Source organism: Heterodontus francisci, chromosome 13 (assembly GCF_036365525.1).
Source record: "Heterodontus francisci isolate sHetFra1 chromosome 13, sHetFra1.hap1, whole genome shotgun sequence".
NCBI classification, from domain to species: Eukaryota; Metazoa; Chordata; class Chondrichthyes; order Heterodontiformes; family Heterodontidae; genus Heterodontus; species Heterodontus francisci.
Window position 1 is genome coordinate 38,746,182 of NC_090383.1, and position 16,457 is coordinate 38,762,638.

General features: G+C 44.8%; 1 non-coding gene across 1 annotated transcript; it reads right to left on the reverse strand.

Moving 5' to 3' along the window:
- Nucleotides 1-13,798: 13,798 nt before the first annotated feature.
- Nucleotides 13,799-13,870, reverse strand: trnav-cac (transfer RNA valine (anticodon CAC)). The gene has a single exon. It is a non-coding gene; the product is annotated as a tRNA-Val (tRNA).
- Nucleotides 13,871-16,457: the final 2,587 nt, after the last annotated feature.

The window sequence follows — 16,457 nt, forward strand, 5'->3', positions numbered from 1 at the left end:
GCCGCATGCACAGACCTGCAGGATCCATTTACGGTGGTCGCACTTGTACACTGAGGGAGTAGAACTCCTTCCTGTTGATGAAGGCCACTGGCTGGTGTTCAGGAACCTTGATGGACACCTGTGTGCTGTTGATGGCATACTGCAGCTGGTGGAATCCAGCAATGGCCCCAAACCCAATGGCCCTGTCAACCTGAGAGTGGGGATCCACATGGAAGCGCATATAGGCCGGAATTTAATGGTGGAGCGGTGGACCCACCCAGTAGCTGAAAAGTCGGAGGAGTGCCTGCCTCTGCTGGGCCTGGAAGCCATGCTGCTATTTTGCATGACCCAGATCAATTTCTTTTAGTTTTGGTTGCAGCAGCTTGGACAGAAGCGGAGGTACGGAGCGAACTTGCAGCTGGGAGGTCAATTTCAGTGTAAGTTAAAAGTTAATTCCCTTTTGTTTTCGGAGGACCAGGGGACTGCTGGGTAAGTGAAAACTATATATTTGGGCGGTTTAAAATCAATTTCTTTTGGTTTTGGTTGCAGCAGCTTGGACTGAAGCGGAGGTACGGAGCGAACTTGCAGCTGGGAGGTCATTTTCAGGGTAAGTTAAAAGTTAATTCCCTTTTGTTTTCGGAGGACCAGGGGACTGCTGGGTAAGTGAAAACTAAATATTTGGGCGGTGGCTGTACTGTGGTTCTGACGAAGGGTCACTGACCTGAAACATTAACTCTGTTTCTCTCTCCACAGATGTTGCCAGACCTGCTGAGTATTTCCGGCATTTCTGGTTTTTAATACAAGTCCATGCTGCCTCTCTCTGATCAGCTGAAAACTGTTAAGATGTTCAGTCACCCGATCTTTAAATATAAATTCTAATAATTTCCTAACAAACAGATGTTAGGCTATCTGGTGTATATTCCCACGATTTCCCTCTCTAACCTTCTTAAATAGCGAGTGACATGCACATTTTTCCAATCTAAAGGAATGATTCCTGAATTGAGAGAACTTTGGAGGATTATAGTTAGGACATCTGCAAAGTTCTCACCTACTTCCTATAGAAACTTGGGATGGAAACCTTTTGGTCCTGGGGATTGTCATTCTTTAGTGCCATCTTTTTCTTTTCTCCGCAGGATCATTAGAGCAATTTGTGAAACCCCAAGAGGAACTTGTACCGTATGGCACTCAGATCAGTCAAAATATTTTTATTTTTTTACTTAGATATACAGCACTGAAACAAGCCCTTCGGCCCACCGAGTCTGTGCCGACCATCAACCACCCATTTTATACTAATCCTATATTCCTACCACATCCCCACCTGTCCCTATATTCTCCTACCACCTACCTATACCAGGGGCAATTTATAATGGCCAATTTACCTATCAACCTGAAAGTCTTTTGGTGGTGGGAGGAAACCGGACTACCCAGCAAAAACCCACACAGACACAGGGAGAACTTGCAAACTCCACGCAGGCAGTACCCAGAATTGAACCCAGGTCGCTGGAGCTGTGAGGCTGCAGTGCTAACCACTGCGCCATTGTGCCACCCTATGTGAAAAGTTGCTTTAATACCCCAGTGACATGTCCAATTCTAGTTGTATGATGGGCATTGTTGTACTTTCTGTCTGATACTGAATCAAAGGGTATCATGTGCCACGCTGAAGAGACCAACTTTGGTCACCCAGGAACCATCCTTGCACCTTTCCATTCATTTCAACCAATGATGCCTTAAAGTGAAAACAACCAGGAGAGCTTTCAGTTCTGTATGTATTATTCTGTGTGGGTGATTACATATCAAATGAACATTGAGAGAATAAAATGGCTTCCATTTCATAAGGGACACACTTTAGCATAGGCATCAAGTTGCAACTTAAAAAAAAATTGTTCTTAGGATGTGTGTGATGCTGGCAAGTCTACATTCCATTTTCCCCCGAGGTGGTGGTGGTATGGACCACCTTCTTCTCCTGGGCACCTTGTGACGATGGTACAGCCACAATGGTTTTACGTAGGGAACTTAGAGATTTTGATCCTGTACTAATGAAGGAAAGTGTGTCGAAGTCAAGTGATTTGGAGATAGAATTTGGAGATGATGGTGTTCAAATGATATTTCTGCTTTTGCCAATGAGACAAAGCGAGGACCTGAGCAGAGACAGCAGGAGTATAAATAGAGAGGGAGAGAAAGCTGAGGATAGAGCATGGACCTGAGTGGAGGTGGCAAGAGTATAAATAGAGTGGGAGAGAAGGCCCAGGATAGAGCATGGACCTGAGCGGAGGCGATAGTGTATATTCAGCAACTACAAAGGGAACAAAAAAAAAGAACTAATGTCACAAGACAGCAGGTTGGCAATTGGTTGGTGAGTATTACTGATGTCTGTTTCTTTTTCTCTCTAATTTAAGGCAGTGGATTAAACTAAGAAATTTAGTTAGTAGTCTAATAAATAGAAGAATGCTAGGGCACAGCAGTTCCATTGAATGCACATCCTGTGCCATGTGGGAATTCCCGGATGGTTCTCAGTTCCTGGACAATCAAATATTCAGGAAGTGTGGTCAGCTGGAGGAACTTGAGTGCAGGATTTCTATGCTTAGTATTTCTGGTTACAGGTTTTTCAGACAGTATAGCAAAGGGAATAAAAAAGGAGGGGGTGTTGTAATATTGGTTAAAGAAACAATCCTCTGAATAGCTTTGGGAATTCAGCCCTGAAATCTCTTGGCTGCTTCTCTTGTCCCTTAATTTCTTCTACCCTACATAGGTAGGTCGATGCAAGCCTTCCTCTGAGTGATGAACAACTCTGATACTTAATAACATACAGCGTTTCGGGAATCTCTTTATTCTGGAATCTTAAAGTCATTCTCAGTTCCCCTACGACTTTCAGCTCTGTGCCTCAGGCCATATAACTTCTTGTATGTTGTTCTAAAGCTTCCCTTCTTTAGCCATGGTTCCTTATCCAATAGAACAGAAACTGCTTCTCCCTTTTCTAACTTAAAGCTGGTTTTATTTTCTCCAACAAATCTGCTGTCCAGCAATTTTCATTTGCTTCTTGTATTTCTCCTAAGAAAGGAATTTCAGTCATTTGCTCATCTTGTACCTCGTTTATTCTCTTGTTTACACGATTTGTCCCTTTGCTGATCTGCAGCATTTGCTTCTTGCTGCAACACATAGAAAATATTCCGCCTCCCTGCCTGGGCAATTTTCCCGCTGTTGCCTCTCTCAGCCATTCCTACTGCAATTCAGTGCTGCTGCCTCCAGATGCCTTTCTGGCTTTTTAGCATAATTCCTTCCCATTTTTTTCACAAATTCCACTGAGTCTAATGCCTTCGAGATCGGACTCTCCCAGTCCCCTTGAACCACGGGTCGGTTGAATTTTCTAACCTCTGCCTCTCTGCTCAACTGAATGCTTTTTGTAAACTTAAGTCTTCCCTCGACTGTCGTTGATCCGGCAGCGCATCATCTTTAACCCTGACTACGATTCCATCTCGAATGAACTCCTCACATAAGCTTCCATGCTCACAATCTTCTGCGATCTTGTATAGGTCATTAATAAACGAATCAATGCTTTCCTCTTTTCTCTGTGTGCACTTATTAAACTTTGCCCATTCAATGATAATGTTTTTCCTGATTTTGAAATACTCTGCTGAAGCTTCTTTAACTTCAGCATAAGTAGTCTGCTTCTCTTCAATTCCTTGGGTTCTGAGAATGTCATCTGCACACTCCCCCATGGCATACAACAATGTACTGATCTGTCCTTGCCTGGTCTCTGTGCTAAACCCGACACAGAACGGTACCTCTTGAACCTCCGGACACTTTCCGGCCATGCCTCGGCTTGGTTCAGACCTGCTACCCGCTCAAAGGCCTCTGGCAAGGGTAATGACTTCTTCTGTTTTTCGATGTTTTTGTTTCTTTTCTTCTATGATTGCTTTTCTACTGCCACCATATAATATCCAGATTATTATACCCTTTGTACCGAATAAAGATATTAGTCTGTAGGTTAAGGTAACTGGAATTTATTTACAAATGTCTAGCATCTATGGCTTCCACTACAATACTCCTCCACGAGGTTCTGTACAATCCATGACATCACATCCTGTAATGAGGCTTCCAGTTTATTTACATAGTCTACCTAGCACCAACCTATATCACATTATTCTACACCCTCCAGCAAACTCACCACCTGAGGAGTCTCAGGGCATTGCTCCTGAAAATGGGAGGGGTGTGTGCCCAGGGATCTTCCTGATCCCTCAGAATGGCTCACGTCCATTGAGCAGCTGAGGAACTGTCACCACTGAGATATGCGGCACTTAATGGATAGGGGCAGATGATATTGGCCACAGAGGACAGCAGTGCCTTATCTCGCTCCCTTTTGTCCTTGCAGGAGAAACAGGCACACAATGTCCAGGAAAGGACCCAGACAAGAGGAGGGTTTGGTTCTTCTACTGCATCCCCCAATGGAGCAGGCAGTGATAGAGAGAGCCAGGATAGTGGAAGAGGAGACAGTCGGGTCTGGTGAAACGGAAGCTTGTGGTGATGCTGATGATTACAGAGGTCAATGTGGTCATTAAGGGAGTGCAGTGCACTCCACCCTCTCCAATAGCATGTAACGTACTGAGTAACATTGAGTTGCCTCAGCACAGCAGCAATTTCTACTCACCTATGTTAGCTGTCATCATCTCTTCTTGTGTCTTCCAAAATAAAGGGTACAATTCTAAAGCAGGAGCAGAAGGACCTGGGTGTATATGTGCGTAAGCCATTTAAGGTGGCAGGACAGGTTGAGAGAGCAGTTAATAAAGCATACAGTATCCTGTGTTTTATTAATAGGGGCATAGAGTACAAGAGCAAGGAGGTTATGTTGAAATAAAAACAAGAAATGCTGGAACCACTCAGCAGGTCTGGCAGCATCTGTGAAAAGAGAAGCAGAGTTGGTGATATCGTAAATAGTGAGGAGGAAAGCTTTAGATTACAGGACAATATAGATGGGCTGGTAAGATGGGCGGAGGAGTGGCAAATGGAATTTAATCCTGAGAAGTGTGAGGTGATGCATTTTGGGAGGACTAACAAGGCAAGGGAATATACAATGGATGGTACGACCCTAGGAAGTACAGAAGGTCAGAGGGACCTTAGTGTACTTGTCCATAGATCACTGAAGGCAACAGCACAGGTAGATAAGGTGGTTAGAAAGGCATATGGGATACTTGCCTTTATTAGCCGAGACATAGAATATAAGAGCAGGGAGGTTATGAAGGAGCTATATAAAATGCTAGTTAGGCCACAGCTGGAGTACTGTGTACAGTTCTGGGCACCACACTATAGGAAGGATTTGTTTGCACTGGAGAGGGTGCAGAAGAGATTCACCAGGTTGTTGCCTGGGCTGGAGCATTTCAACTATGAAGAGAGACTGAAAAGGCTAGGGTTGTTTTCCTTAGAGCAGAGAAGGATGAGGGGGGACATGATTGAGGTGTACAAAATTATGAGGGGTATTGATAGGTTAGATAGGAAGAGACTTTTTCCCTGAGTGGAGGGGTCATTAACCAGGGGGCATAGATTTAAGGTAAGGGGCAGGAGGTTTAGAGGGGATTTGAGGAAACATTTTTTCACCTAGAAGGTGGTTGGAATCTGGAATACAATGCTTAAAAGGGTGGTAGAGGCAGGAACCCTCACAACATTTAAGAAGTATTTAGATGAGCACTTGAAACGCCATAGCATACAAGGCTACGGGCCAAGTGCTGGAAAATGGGACTAGACTAGTTAAGTGCTTGATGGCCGGCACAGACCTGTTTCTGTGCTGTATAACTCTATAACTCGAAGATAAGATGAGTGAGCAGCCTGCTTCCACCTCCTCCGAGACCACAAGAGGGAGCACAGAGTAGGAGGGGCTGAGCATGGAGGCCACAGTGATGCTGTGAGCATGGAGTGGCTGAGGTCTACACCTTCACTTCTTACTGTCTCTGTCTACTGATTTCCTCTCGTTGTACAGTAAAAATGATGACACTTTAAGCCACACGTCTGGGACTCCTTTTATTGCTGCCGTGACAGGAAAAATGGTATGAAGTGGTGAAAGAGATAACGGGATCCTCCACGGTGAGGCAAAGCCTCTGGGTAGATGTGCTTCCTTCATTGGTGATAAGTGATTAGGTGTTCCAGGCCCTATCTTCCATGCATATGTTTACTCAGACTCACTTCCATGCCCCACAACCTGCTTACTCATCTTGTCTTGCGGCTGAGATGCAAGTAGCAGATGTCCTCAACATGGAGATACCCGTGGGGGAAGAGGGTGCTCAGTTGAAACGTTCCTGAATCAGGAGATCCCTGACATTTATGGCATCCTTATGGGCCCTTCCTGCCCCGAGCCGTGCCCAACCACCTTGTTGTGCAGCCAGGGAATCTCTCTTTCAGTGTCATCATCCTCCATCTCCACTTCCTCCGCCTCCTCTGATGAGCTGTCTGCTTCCAGCGCCTCCCTGTCCTCAAGTTCCACACTTCTCAAGAGGGCCATATTATGGAGAACTGCAAGACCATGGTTACTCCATGGTTCGGACATGAGAATTACAAGAAATATGGAGACAACACTCAAAGTTCAAATTAATCACTAACAATTTTACTAGGTTTTGTAGGAATACTAGTTAACAATACAATACACCTGTTTGCCACAAATACTTTACAAGGAATCATACATACATGATCACTCAGTGAGCAGTCACCTCCCAGTCAATTGTTCTCTTCTGTAGCTGGCCAAGCTACCTGAATTGAGCACTGAATCACTCTTTGCAATGATTTTTATACCTTTCTTTCCAAGGTGGGCAGGATGTCTCATTGACAAGATCGTACTGTCCAATCAAAATTCACCTTAAGCTACAATTGTCCAATGGAGCGTCTAATTCTTTGTTCAAACTATGATATCAGAAACTGCTTTGACGATGAACATATGTTTACATTTCACTCAGTAATTTTACCATCTCTGGTGAATGTTACAGATGCCTTCAAGATCTTTATAAGTAAACACGATAGCAGCTTCCTGTTCACACATACATTTTAAAACCAGAGGACAATTAAACAGTCACAGTCCCTTAAATTACTGACTTCTTACTGACTTCTTGGAGAATTTCTAGTTTCTCAGCATTTCGAAAAAAGGCAAATTCTGATGTCATCAATCAGCGACAGTGTGTCACTCTCTCGCAACTTTTCAAAACACTTTGGACCATTTAGGCCAGCTGAATTGTCATTTTTGAAACACGATCAGTCTCTATTTTTATGTTTTCAAATACCATCACTCCATGTTTTTGTGTACGAGAATCTTCTCCAACTTTCTAACTCAGCACCAAAGCAAAACATAACTTTGAAGTATGTCCATTTATTGGTTTTGACTCAATTCTTACGACTTCTCTGCTTTTTGCTAAACATTCCATTAGCGTTAAAGTGTTTTTCACCAGTAACTGTGTTTATCTGTATTGAAAACCGGTTTGCAGCTGTTAACAGATGCATTCTGGTCAGATTCGGTCAGTTTTCTGTACACCATTTATACAGCATAGCTTCCTGTATTTCATTTAAACTGTCAATGCTCCTGGGTTGGATTTCCTCACAAGTCCCCTAGGATCCATCCATGCACTTTGGAGGTTGGAGTGTAGAGCTGCAGCAGCCTGGACTGGTGGAGGATAAAAGTCATGGCAGCTGCCAGTGAGTGCACACATGAAGAAAGCTCTTGTTGTGGTCACAGACCAGTTGGACGTTAAGAAAGTAGAAGCCCTTCCTGTTGATGCATCATATTGGGCGGACACTGGGTGCCTTAATGGCCACGTGGCTGCAATTGATGATGCCCTGCACCTGGGGAAATCCAGCAATGGTTCTGAAACCCATTGCCCTCTGTGGCTGCAAGGCCACATCTGTCGTGAAGTGAAAGTACTGTCCAACTGTCCAGCTCTGGCAAAGAGGTCATCAGTGACCTGTGAGATGCAATGGTGTGCTGCCATTTGCAAGATCTAAGATCTGCAACTGATCCTTGGAAGGATCCAGAAGTGGAGAATTTCAAAGCCACAGTGATTTTGATGGCTACTGACAGGGCATGGTGACCAGTGTTGCGAGATGTGAGGTCTTTGGCAACAAAGTTACAGAAATCTGTGACCATCTGCCTGGAGAGTCGCAGTCTCCTGTGGCATTAGGTCTCAGTCATTTCCAGGTAGCTTCATCTTTGGCACTAGATCCTGTATTGAGGGTCAGCCCTCCGATGCCTTCCTGCCCCTCTTTCCTCTCCTGTCACCTGCTGCTCGCATTGTACATTGAAAAAGGGTGGAACCCCCAAATATAAACCCCACCTGGATGTCAAAGAGCTTACAGGGGAAGATAAGAGAGGGAGCTGGTGATGTCGGGGTAATGTTAGTGGACTAGTAATTCAAAGCTCAGGTTAATGCTCTATGGTCATGGGTTTGAATCCCACCACGGCAGAAGGTGAAATTTGAATTCAATTCATAGAATTTGGAATTAAAAGCTGGTCTAGTGGTGACCATAAAATCATTGTCGATTGTTGTAAAAACCCATCTGGCTCAGTAATGTCCTTTTCCTTTATGAAGGAAAATCTGCCATCCTAACCTGGCCTGGCCGACATGTAACTCCAAACCCACAGCAATGTGGTTGGCTCTCTGAAATGACCTTGCAAGCCACTCAGTTGTATCAAACTGCTACGAAGTCTAAGAAAAGGAATGAAACAGGACAGACCACCCGGCATCAACCTAGACACTGGAAACGACAATGGCAAACCAAACCCTGTCATCCCTGCAAAGTCCTTCTTACTAACATCTGGGGACTTGTGCCAAATTGGGAGAGCTGTCCCACAGACTAGTCAAGCAACAACCTGGCATAGTCATACTCACGGAATCATACCTTACAGACAATGTCCCAGACACCACTATCACCATTTTTGGGTATGTCCTGTCCCACTAGCAGGACAAATCCAGCAGAGGTGGAGGCACAGTGGTATACAATCCGAGGGTGTTGCCCTGGGAGCCCTCAACATTGACTCTGGACCCCATGAAGTCTCACAGCATCAGACCAAACATGGGCAAGGAAACCTCCTGCCGATTAACACCTACTGCCCCCCACCACCTTGGCTGATAGAACCATAGAAAAGTTACAGCACTGAGCAATGTCATTTAGCCCATCGTGTCTGCACCAGCTGAAAAAACTAGCCGCCCATTCAATCCCACCTTCCAGCACCAAATCCGTAACCTTTCAGGTTACAGCACTTCAGGTGCCGGTCCAGGTACCTTTTAAATGTTAGTTAGTTAGTTAGAGATCTTTTGGGCCTCCTTATCTCGAGAGACAATGGATACGCGCCTGGAGGTGGTCAGTGGTTTGTGAAGCAGCGCCTGGAGTGGCTATAAAGGCCAATTCTGGAGTGACAGTCTCTTCCACAGGTGCTGCAGAGAAATTTGTTTGTTGGGGCTGTTGCACAGTTGGCTCTCCCCTTGCGCCTCTGTCTTTTTAGTTAGAGATACAGCACTGAAACAGGCCCTTCGGCTCACCAAGTCTGTGCCGACCATCAACCACCCATTTATACTAATCCTACACTAATCCCATACTCCTACCACATCCCCGCCTGTCCCTATATTTCCCTACCACCTACCTATATGAGGGGCAATTTATAATGGCCAATTTACCTATCAACCTGCAAGTCTTTTGGCATGTGGGAGGAAACCGGAGCACCCGGAGGAAACCCACGCAGACACAGGGAGAACTTGCAAATTCCACACAGGCAGTACCCAGAATTGAACCCGGGTCGCTGAAGCTGTGAGGCTGCAGTGCTAACCACTGCGCCACTGTGCCGCCCTGTGTTGAGGGTTTCTTCCTCCACCACCAATCTGGACAGTGAATTCCAGACAACCACCACCCTCTGGGTGAAAAAGTTTTTCCTCATGTCCCCTCTAATCTTTCTACCAATCACCTTAAATCGGTGGCTCGTATGAATCAGTGCTTCTCCATGTTGAGCACCATTTGGAGGAAGCACTGAGGGTGGCACGAGCACAGAATGTACTCTGGGTGGGGGAATTCAATGTCCATCACCAAGAGTGGCTCGGTCACACTACTGCTGACTGAGCTGGCCGAGTCCTTAACAACATAGCTGCTAGACTGGGTCTGCAGCAGGTGGTGAGGGAACCAACAAGAGGGAAAAACATACTTGACCTCGTCCTCACCAATCTGCCTGCCGCAGATGCATCTATCCATGGTAGTATTGGTAGGAGTGACCATCGCACAGTCCTTGTGGAGATGAAGTGCCGCCTTCACATTGAGGATACCCTCCATCGTGTTATGTGGCACTATCACCATGCTAAATGGGATAGATTTCGAACAGATCTAGCAATGCAAAACTGGGCATCCATGAGGCACTGTGGGCCATCTGAACTGTATTCAACCACAATCTGTAACCTCATGGCCCAGCATACCCCCCACTCTACCATTACCATCAAGCCGGGGGACCAACTCTGGTTCAATGAAGAGCGCAAAGGGACATGCCAGGAGCAGCAGCAGGCATACCTCAAAATGAGATGTCAACCTGGTGAAGCTACAACACAGAACTACTTGTATGACAAACAGCAGAAGCAGCATGCAATAGACAGAGCTAAGCATTCCCACAACCAACAGATCAGATCTAAGCTCTGCAGTCCTGCCACATCCATTCATGAATGGTGATGGACAATTGAACAACTAACAGGAGGAGGAGCCTCCATAAATATCTCCACCCTCAACAATGGGGAAGCCCATCACTTCAGTGCAAAAGACAAGGCTGAAGCATTTGCATCGATCTTCAGCCAAAGGTGCTGAGCGGATGATCCATCTCGGCCTTCTCCTGAGGTCCCCAGCATCACAGATGCCCATCTTCAGCAATCCGATTCACTCCGCATAATATCGAGAAATGGCTGAATGCACTAAATACTGCATAGGCTATGGGCCCTGACAACATTCTGGCAATAGTACTGAAGACTTGTGCTCCAAGTATGCTGCGCACCTAGCCAAGCTGTTCCAGTACAGCTGCAACACTGACATCTACTTGGCAATGTGGAAAATTGCCCAGGTATGTCCTGTCCACAAAAAGCAGGATAAATCCAACCCGGCCAATTACTGCCCAATCAGTCTATTCTTGATCATCAGCAAAATGATTGAAGGAGTTGTCAAGCAGCATTTGCTCATCAACAACCGGCTCACTGATGCTCAGTTTGGGTTCCACCAGGGCCACTTAGCTCCTGACCTCATTACAGCCTTGGTCCAAACATGGACAAAAGAGCTGAACTTTAGAGGTGAGGTGCGAGTGACTGCTCTTGACATCAAGACAGCATTTGACCAAATATGGCATCAAGGAACCCAAGCAAATCTGGAGTCAATGTGAATCAGGGGAAAACTCTCCACTGGTTGGAGTCAAACCTAACACAAGGGAAGATTGTTGGAGGTCAATCATCTCAGTCTCAGGACATCACTGCAGGTGTTCCTCAGGGTAGTGTCCGAGGCCCAACCATTTTCAGCTGCCTCATTAATGACATTCCCTCCATCATAACATCAGAAGTGGGGATGTTCGCTGATAATTGCATAATGTTCAGCACCATTCGCCACTCCTCAGATACTGAAGCAGTCCACTTCCAGATGTAGCAAGACCTGGACAACATCCAAACTTGGGCTGATAGGTGGCGAGTGCCAGGCAATGACCATCTCAAACAAGAGAGAATCTAACTATCTCCCCATGATGTTAAATGGCATTACCATCGCTGAATTCCCCCACTATCAAAATCTGGGGGCTACCATTGACCAAAAACTGAACTGGACCAGCCACATAAATGCTGTGGCTACAAGAGCAAGTTAGAGGCTGGGAACTCTGTGGCGAGTAACTCACCTGTCTCCCCAATGTCTGTCCACCATGTACAAGGCCCAAATCAGGAGTATGATGAAATACTTTCCACTTGCCTGGATGGGTGTAGCTCCAACAATACTCCAGAAACTCGACACCATCCAGGACAAAGCAGTCCGCTTGATTGGCACCCCATCCACCATCTTAAACTCCCTTCACCCCTGCTGCACAGTGGAATACCACCCCTCCAAGCCACACACCATCCTGACTTGGAACTATATCGCCGTTCCTTCACTGTCGCTGGGTCAAAATCCTGGAACACCCTTCCTAACATCACTGTTGGCGTATCTACATCTTAAGGACTGCAGCAGTTCAAGAAGGTAGCTCACCATCACCTTCTCAATTACTTACCATTCATTGTAGCCAGCTGCTTCCCTGAAACAGAAAGGCATCTGATTGGCCCTCCAGCTTCAACAGCCTGTCAGCTAACCTTAATTGGACATGGAACCCACCTCCATGCCAACCAAAATTCCAAAAAGTGACTGTTTCCCACAGGGGTGGGTTCGGGACCCGGAAGTAATCCTGGCTCCTGTTTCCCGTCCTCAAAGCAAAAATTCAGTTTAATACTGCAGCAAGCTTAGAGGAGTATAGAAAGGGCAGGGGTGAAATGCAAAGGAGATTAGGAATGCAAAAAGAGGGCATGAAAAAATATTGACAAGTAAAATCAAGGAAATCCCAAAGATGCTTCATAAATCCATAAATAGCAAGAGTAGGTTTTATTCAACATGAAAGAGGTAACCTGTGGGTGGAGGCAGAAGGCATGGACATGGTTCTTCATGAATCCTGAATACTTTGAAAATTTAGTAGTTAAGAAGGAGGAGTGTGAAATATTGGATGGGATAAATGTAGTAAGAGAGGAAATATTAAGGGGTTTAGCATCTTTGAAAGTAGATAAATTGCCAGGTCTGATAAGTGCCAATGTAGCTCAGGCTGTTAAGAGAAGCAAGGCAGAGGATAGTGGAGGCTCTGACTATCATTTACCAATCCTCTCTGGCTACACGTGTAGTGCCGGAAGACTGCTAATATTTTACCATTGTTTAAAAAGGGAGAAAGTGATGCACAAGTAATTACAGGCCAGTTAACCTAACGTCAGTGGTGAGCAAATTGTTGGAAGAATTCTGAGAAACAGTATAAATCGTCATTCAGAAAGGCATGGATTAATCAAAGGCAGTTAGCATGAATTTGTTAAGAGAAGTGTGAGGTACTGCAATTGGGGAGGTACTGCAAACAAGGACAGGGAATACACAATAAATGGTAGTATAAATGAGGAACAGAGGGACCTTGGAGTGCATGTTCACAGATTCTTGAAGGTGGTTGAGAAGGCATATGGGATACTTTACTTTATTAGCTGAGGCATAGAATATAAGAGCAGGGAGATTATGCTTGAACTATATAAAACACGAGTAAGGTCATAGCTAGAGTACTGCATACAGTTCTAGTCACTGCATTACAGGATGTGATACAGTGGGTACAGAGGAGATTTATGAAGATGTTGCCAGAACTGGAAATTTTTGCTATGAGGAAAGATTGGATAGGCTAGAGTTATACAGAGATCCAGCACTGAAACAGGCCCTTCGGCCCACCAAGTCTGTGCCGACCAACAACCACCCATTTATACTAATCCTACATTAATCCCATATTCCCTCCCACATCCCCACCATTCTCCTACCATCTACCTACACTAGGGGCAATTTACAATGGCCAATTTACCTATCAGCCTGCAAGTCTTTGGCTGTGGGAGGAAACCGGAGCACCCGGAGGAAACCCACACGGTCACAGGGAGAACTTGCAAACTGGTAGTACCCAGAACCGAACCCGGGTCACTGGAGCTGTGAGGCTGTGGAGCCGCCCTTTTTTTTATTGCTGCGAGTTGTGGACTTAAACATAAAGCTTATTAGCACTGCGTGGCCTTTGCTGGGTAACATACCCCTCAAAACAGCTTAGAGATGCTGGGGATTGAATCCAGGACCTCATACGTGTGAAGCATATGCTCTACCACTGAGCTACATCCCCAGTTGTTTGCTTTGGAATGGAGGAGGCTGAGGGGAGATTTAATTGAGGTGTATGAAATTATGAGCTGCCTAAATAGAGTGGATAGGAAGAAGATACAGAAAATCTCCCAGAAAAAACTAGACAACCAGGGTCTTGTGAAACTGAGGAAATGAAAGAAATTAGTATCTGGACCAGATGAGCTACATCCCAGAATGTTGAAGGAGGTGACTATAGAGATAGTGGATGCATCTTTCAAAATTCTATAGATTCTGGAAAGATCCTGCAGACTAGAAAGTAGCAATTGTAACCTCACTATTTAAGAAGGGAGGGAGAGAGAAAACGGGGAACTACAGACCTGTTAGTCTGATGGCAGTAGAAAGAAAAATGTTAGAATCTATTATAAAGGATATGATAACTGGACACTTTGAAACTAATGATAAAATTGGGCGGAGTCAACATGGATTTATGAAAGGGAAATCATATGACAAACCTGTTGGAGTTTTTTGAGGATGTTACTTGTAGCATAGATAAAGGAGAACCAGTGGATGTGGTGTATTTGGATTTTCAGAAGGCTTTTGTTAAGGTCCCACACAGGAGGTTAGTAAACAAAATTAGAGCGCTGGAGATTGGGGGTAATATGCTAGTATGGATTAAGAATTGGTTACAGACAGAAAGCAGAGAGTAGGAATAAACAGGTCATCCTCACGATGGGAGGCTGTTTCTAGTGGGGTACCACAAGGAGCAGTGCTAGGGTCACAGTTGTTCACAATCTAGATAAATGATTCGGATGTGGGGACCAATTGTAATATTTCCAAATTTGCTGACGACACAAAACTAGATGAGAATGTAAGTTGTGAGGAGGATGCAAAGAGGCTTCAAGCAGACTTGGACAGGCTAAGTGAATGGGTAAGAACATGGCAGATGGAATATAATGTGAATAAGTGTGAAGTGATCCACTTTGGTAGAAAAAACAGAAAGACAGAGGTGGGGAAGTGTTGATGTCCAAAGGGACTTGGGTGTCCTTGTTCATGAGACACTAAAAGCTAGCATGCAGGTGCAACAATCATTAAGGAAGGCAAATGGTATGTTGGCCTTCATCGTAAGGGGATTTGAGTTCAGAAGTAAAAATGTCTTGCTGTAATTGTATACAGCCTTGGTGAGACCGCACCTGGAGTATTGTGTACAGTTTTGGTCTCCTTATCTAAGGAAGGATATACTTGCCATAGAGGGAGTGCAACTGAGGTTCACCAAACTAATCCCTGGGAAGACAGGATTGTCTTACGAGGAGCAATTAAAGAAACTGGCCTGTATTCTCAAGAGTTTTGAAGAATGAGAGGTGATCTCATTGAAATTTACATAATTCTTACAGGGCGTGACAAGGTGAATGTTGATAGGATGTTTCCCCTGGCTTTAGACTGACCAGCCAGAGGACATAATCTCAGAATAAGGGGCAGGCCGGTTAAGACTGAGATGAGGGTGGTGAATCTGTGGAATTCTTTATCCCAGAGGCTTGAACATGTTCAAGACAGAAAACGAAAGATATCTGGAGACTAATGACATCAAGGGATATGGAGGTAGTGCAGGAAAGTGGCGTTGAGGTAGATGATCAGCCATGATCTAATTGAATGGCAGGGCAAGCTCAATGGGCTGAATGGCCTTCTCCTGCTCCTATGTTCCTTCTTATCAAGTAGGTCATGCTCAAGTTTTGGATCATCCCTCGCTGGGATCATGTGATCTACACGAACACTTCTCACTTTTCCACCAATTTCAATTCAGTATCCCTTAGTACCACAAACCTCTACATTTCCCACGCCCCACTTGTTTGAGTTGTGACTCTCAGAACACGAACACGTTCATTTCTACTGAAACGGCATTCTCTTTTGTCTGTGTCATACTGACATTTCTGACTGAACTGTTTTCGTTTAACTTCAGCAGTCAAATTTGTTGGAACTAGACTCAAACACATTCTTAATCTTTGTTTCATTAAGAGCTCAACAGATGTATACTGTGTAGTTGAGTGTGGAGTTCTTCTATACTTCAGCAGAAAATTAGCTAACTCTACCCGTGCATTCAGTATGAAGTTCTGCCAGAATCTTGTCTCTTATAGAACTAGGTACTACCACTCTGTGACCCCACTTAATGTATCCCTGATCACATGACTCACTACGTCAATTGTGGAATGGTTTCAGTTCCTCATCTGTACACTATTTAAATTCTGTCCAACCAAAGTCTGTTCAAAGATTCTTTTTAAAACTAGATCTTTCTGAGTTTCAGTTGCAGTTTCAGTTGCAGTGATTGGAAAGTCCTCATCCACAATTCCTATTGTGAAGATTGCACCTTAACAGCCTACTTCTGAGTTTTCATGCAGCAAATACGACAATGCGTCAGGGACAGCATTCTGCTTCTAAATGCAATATTTAGTGTTGTAGTTGTACTGTGAGAGTAGTACAGTCCACCGCTGCATCCTTTATACTGTCATTGCCAGGATTGCAAACTATGGACCCAGAATAGCTACTAGGATTTTATGGTCTATAATGAGGGTAAAAACTGGTGAAACGTTTTGATTCCAAAGATGATTCCAAGCACTTCCATTTCTATCTGCGCGTAA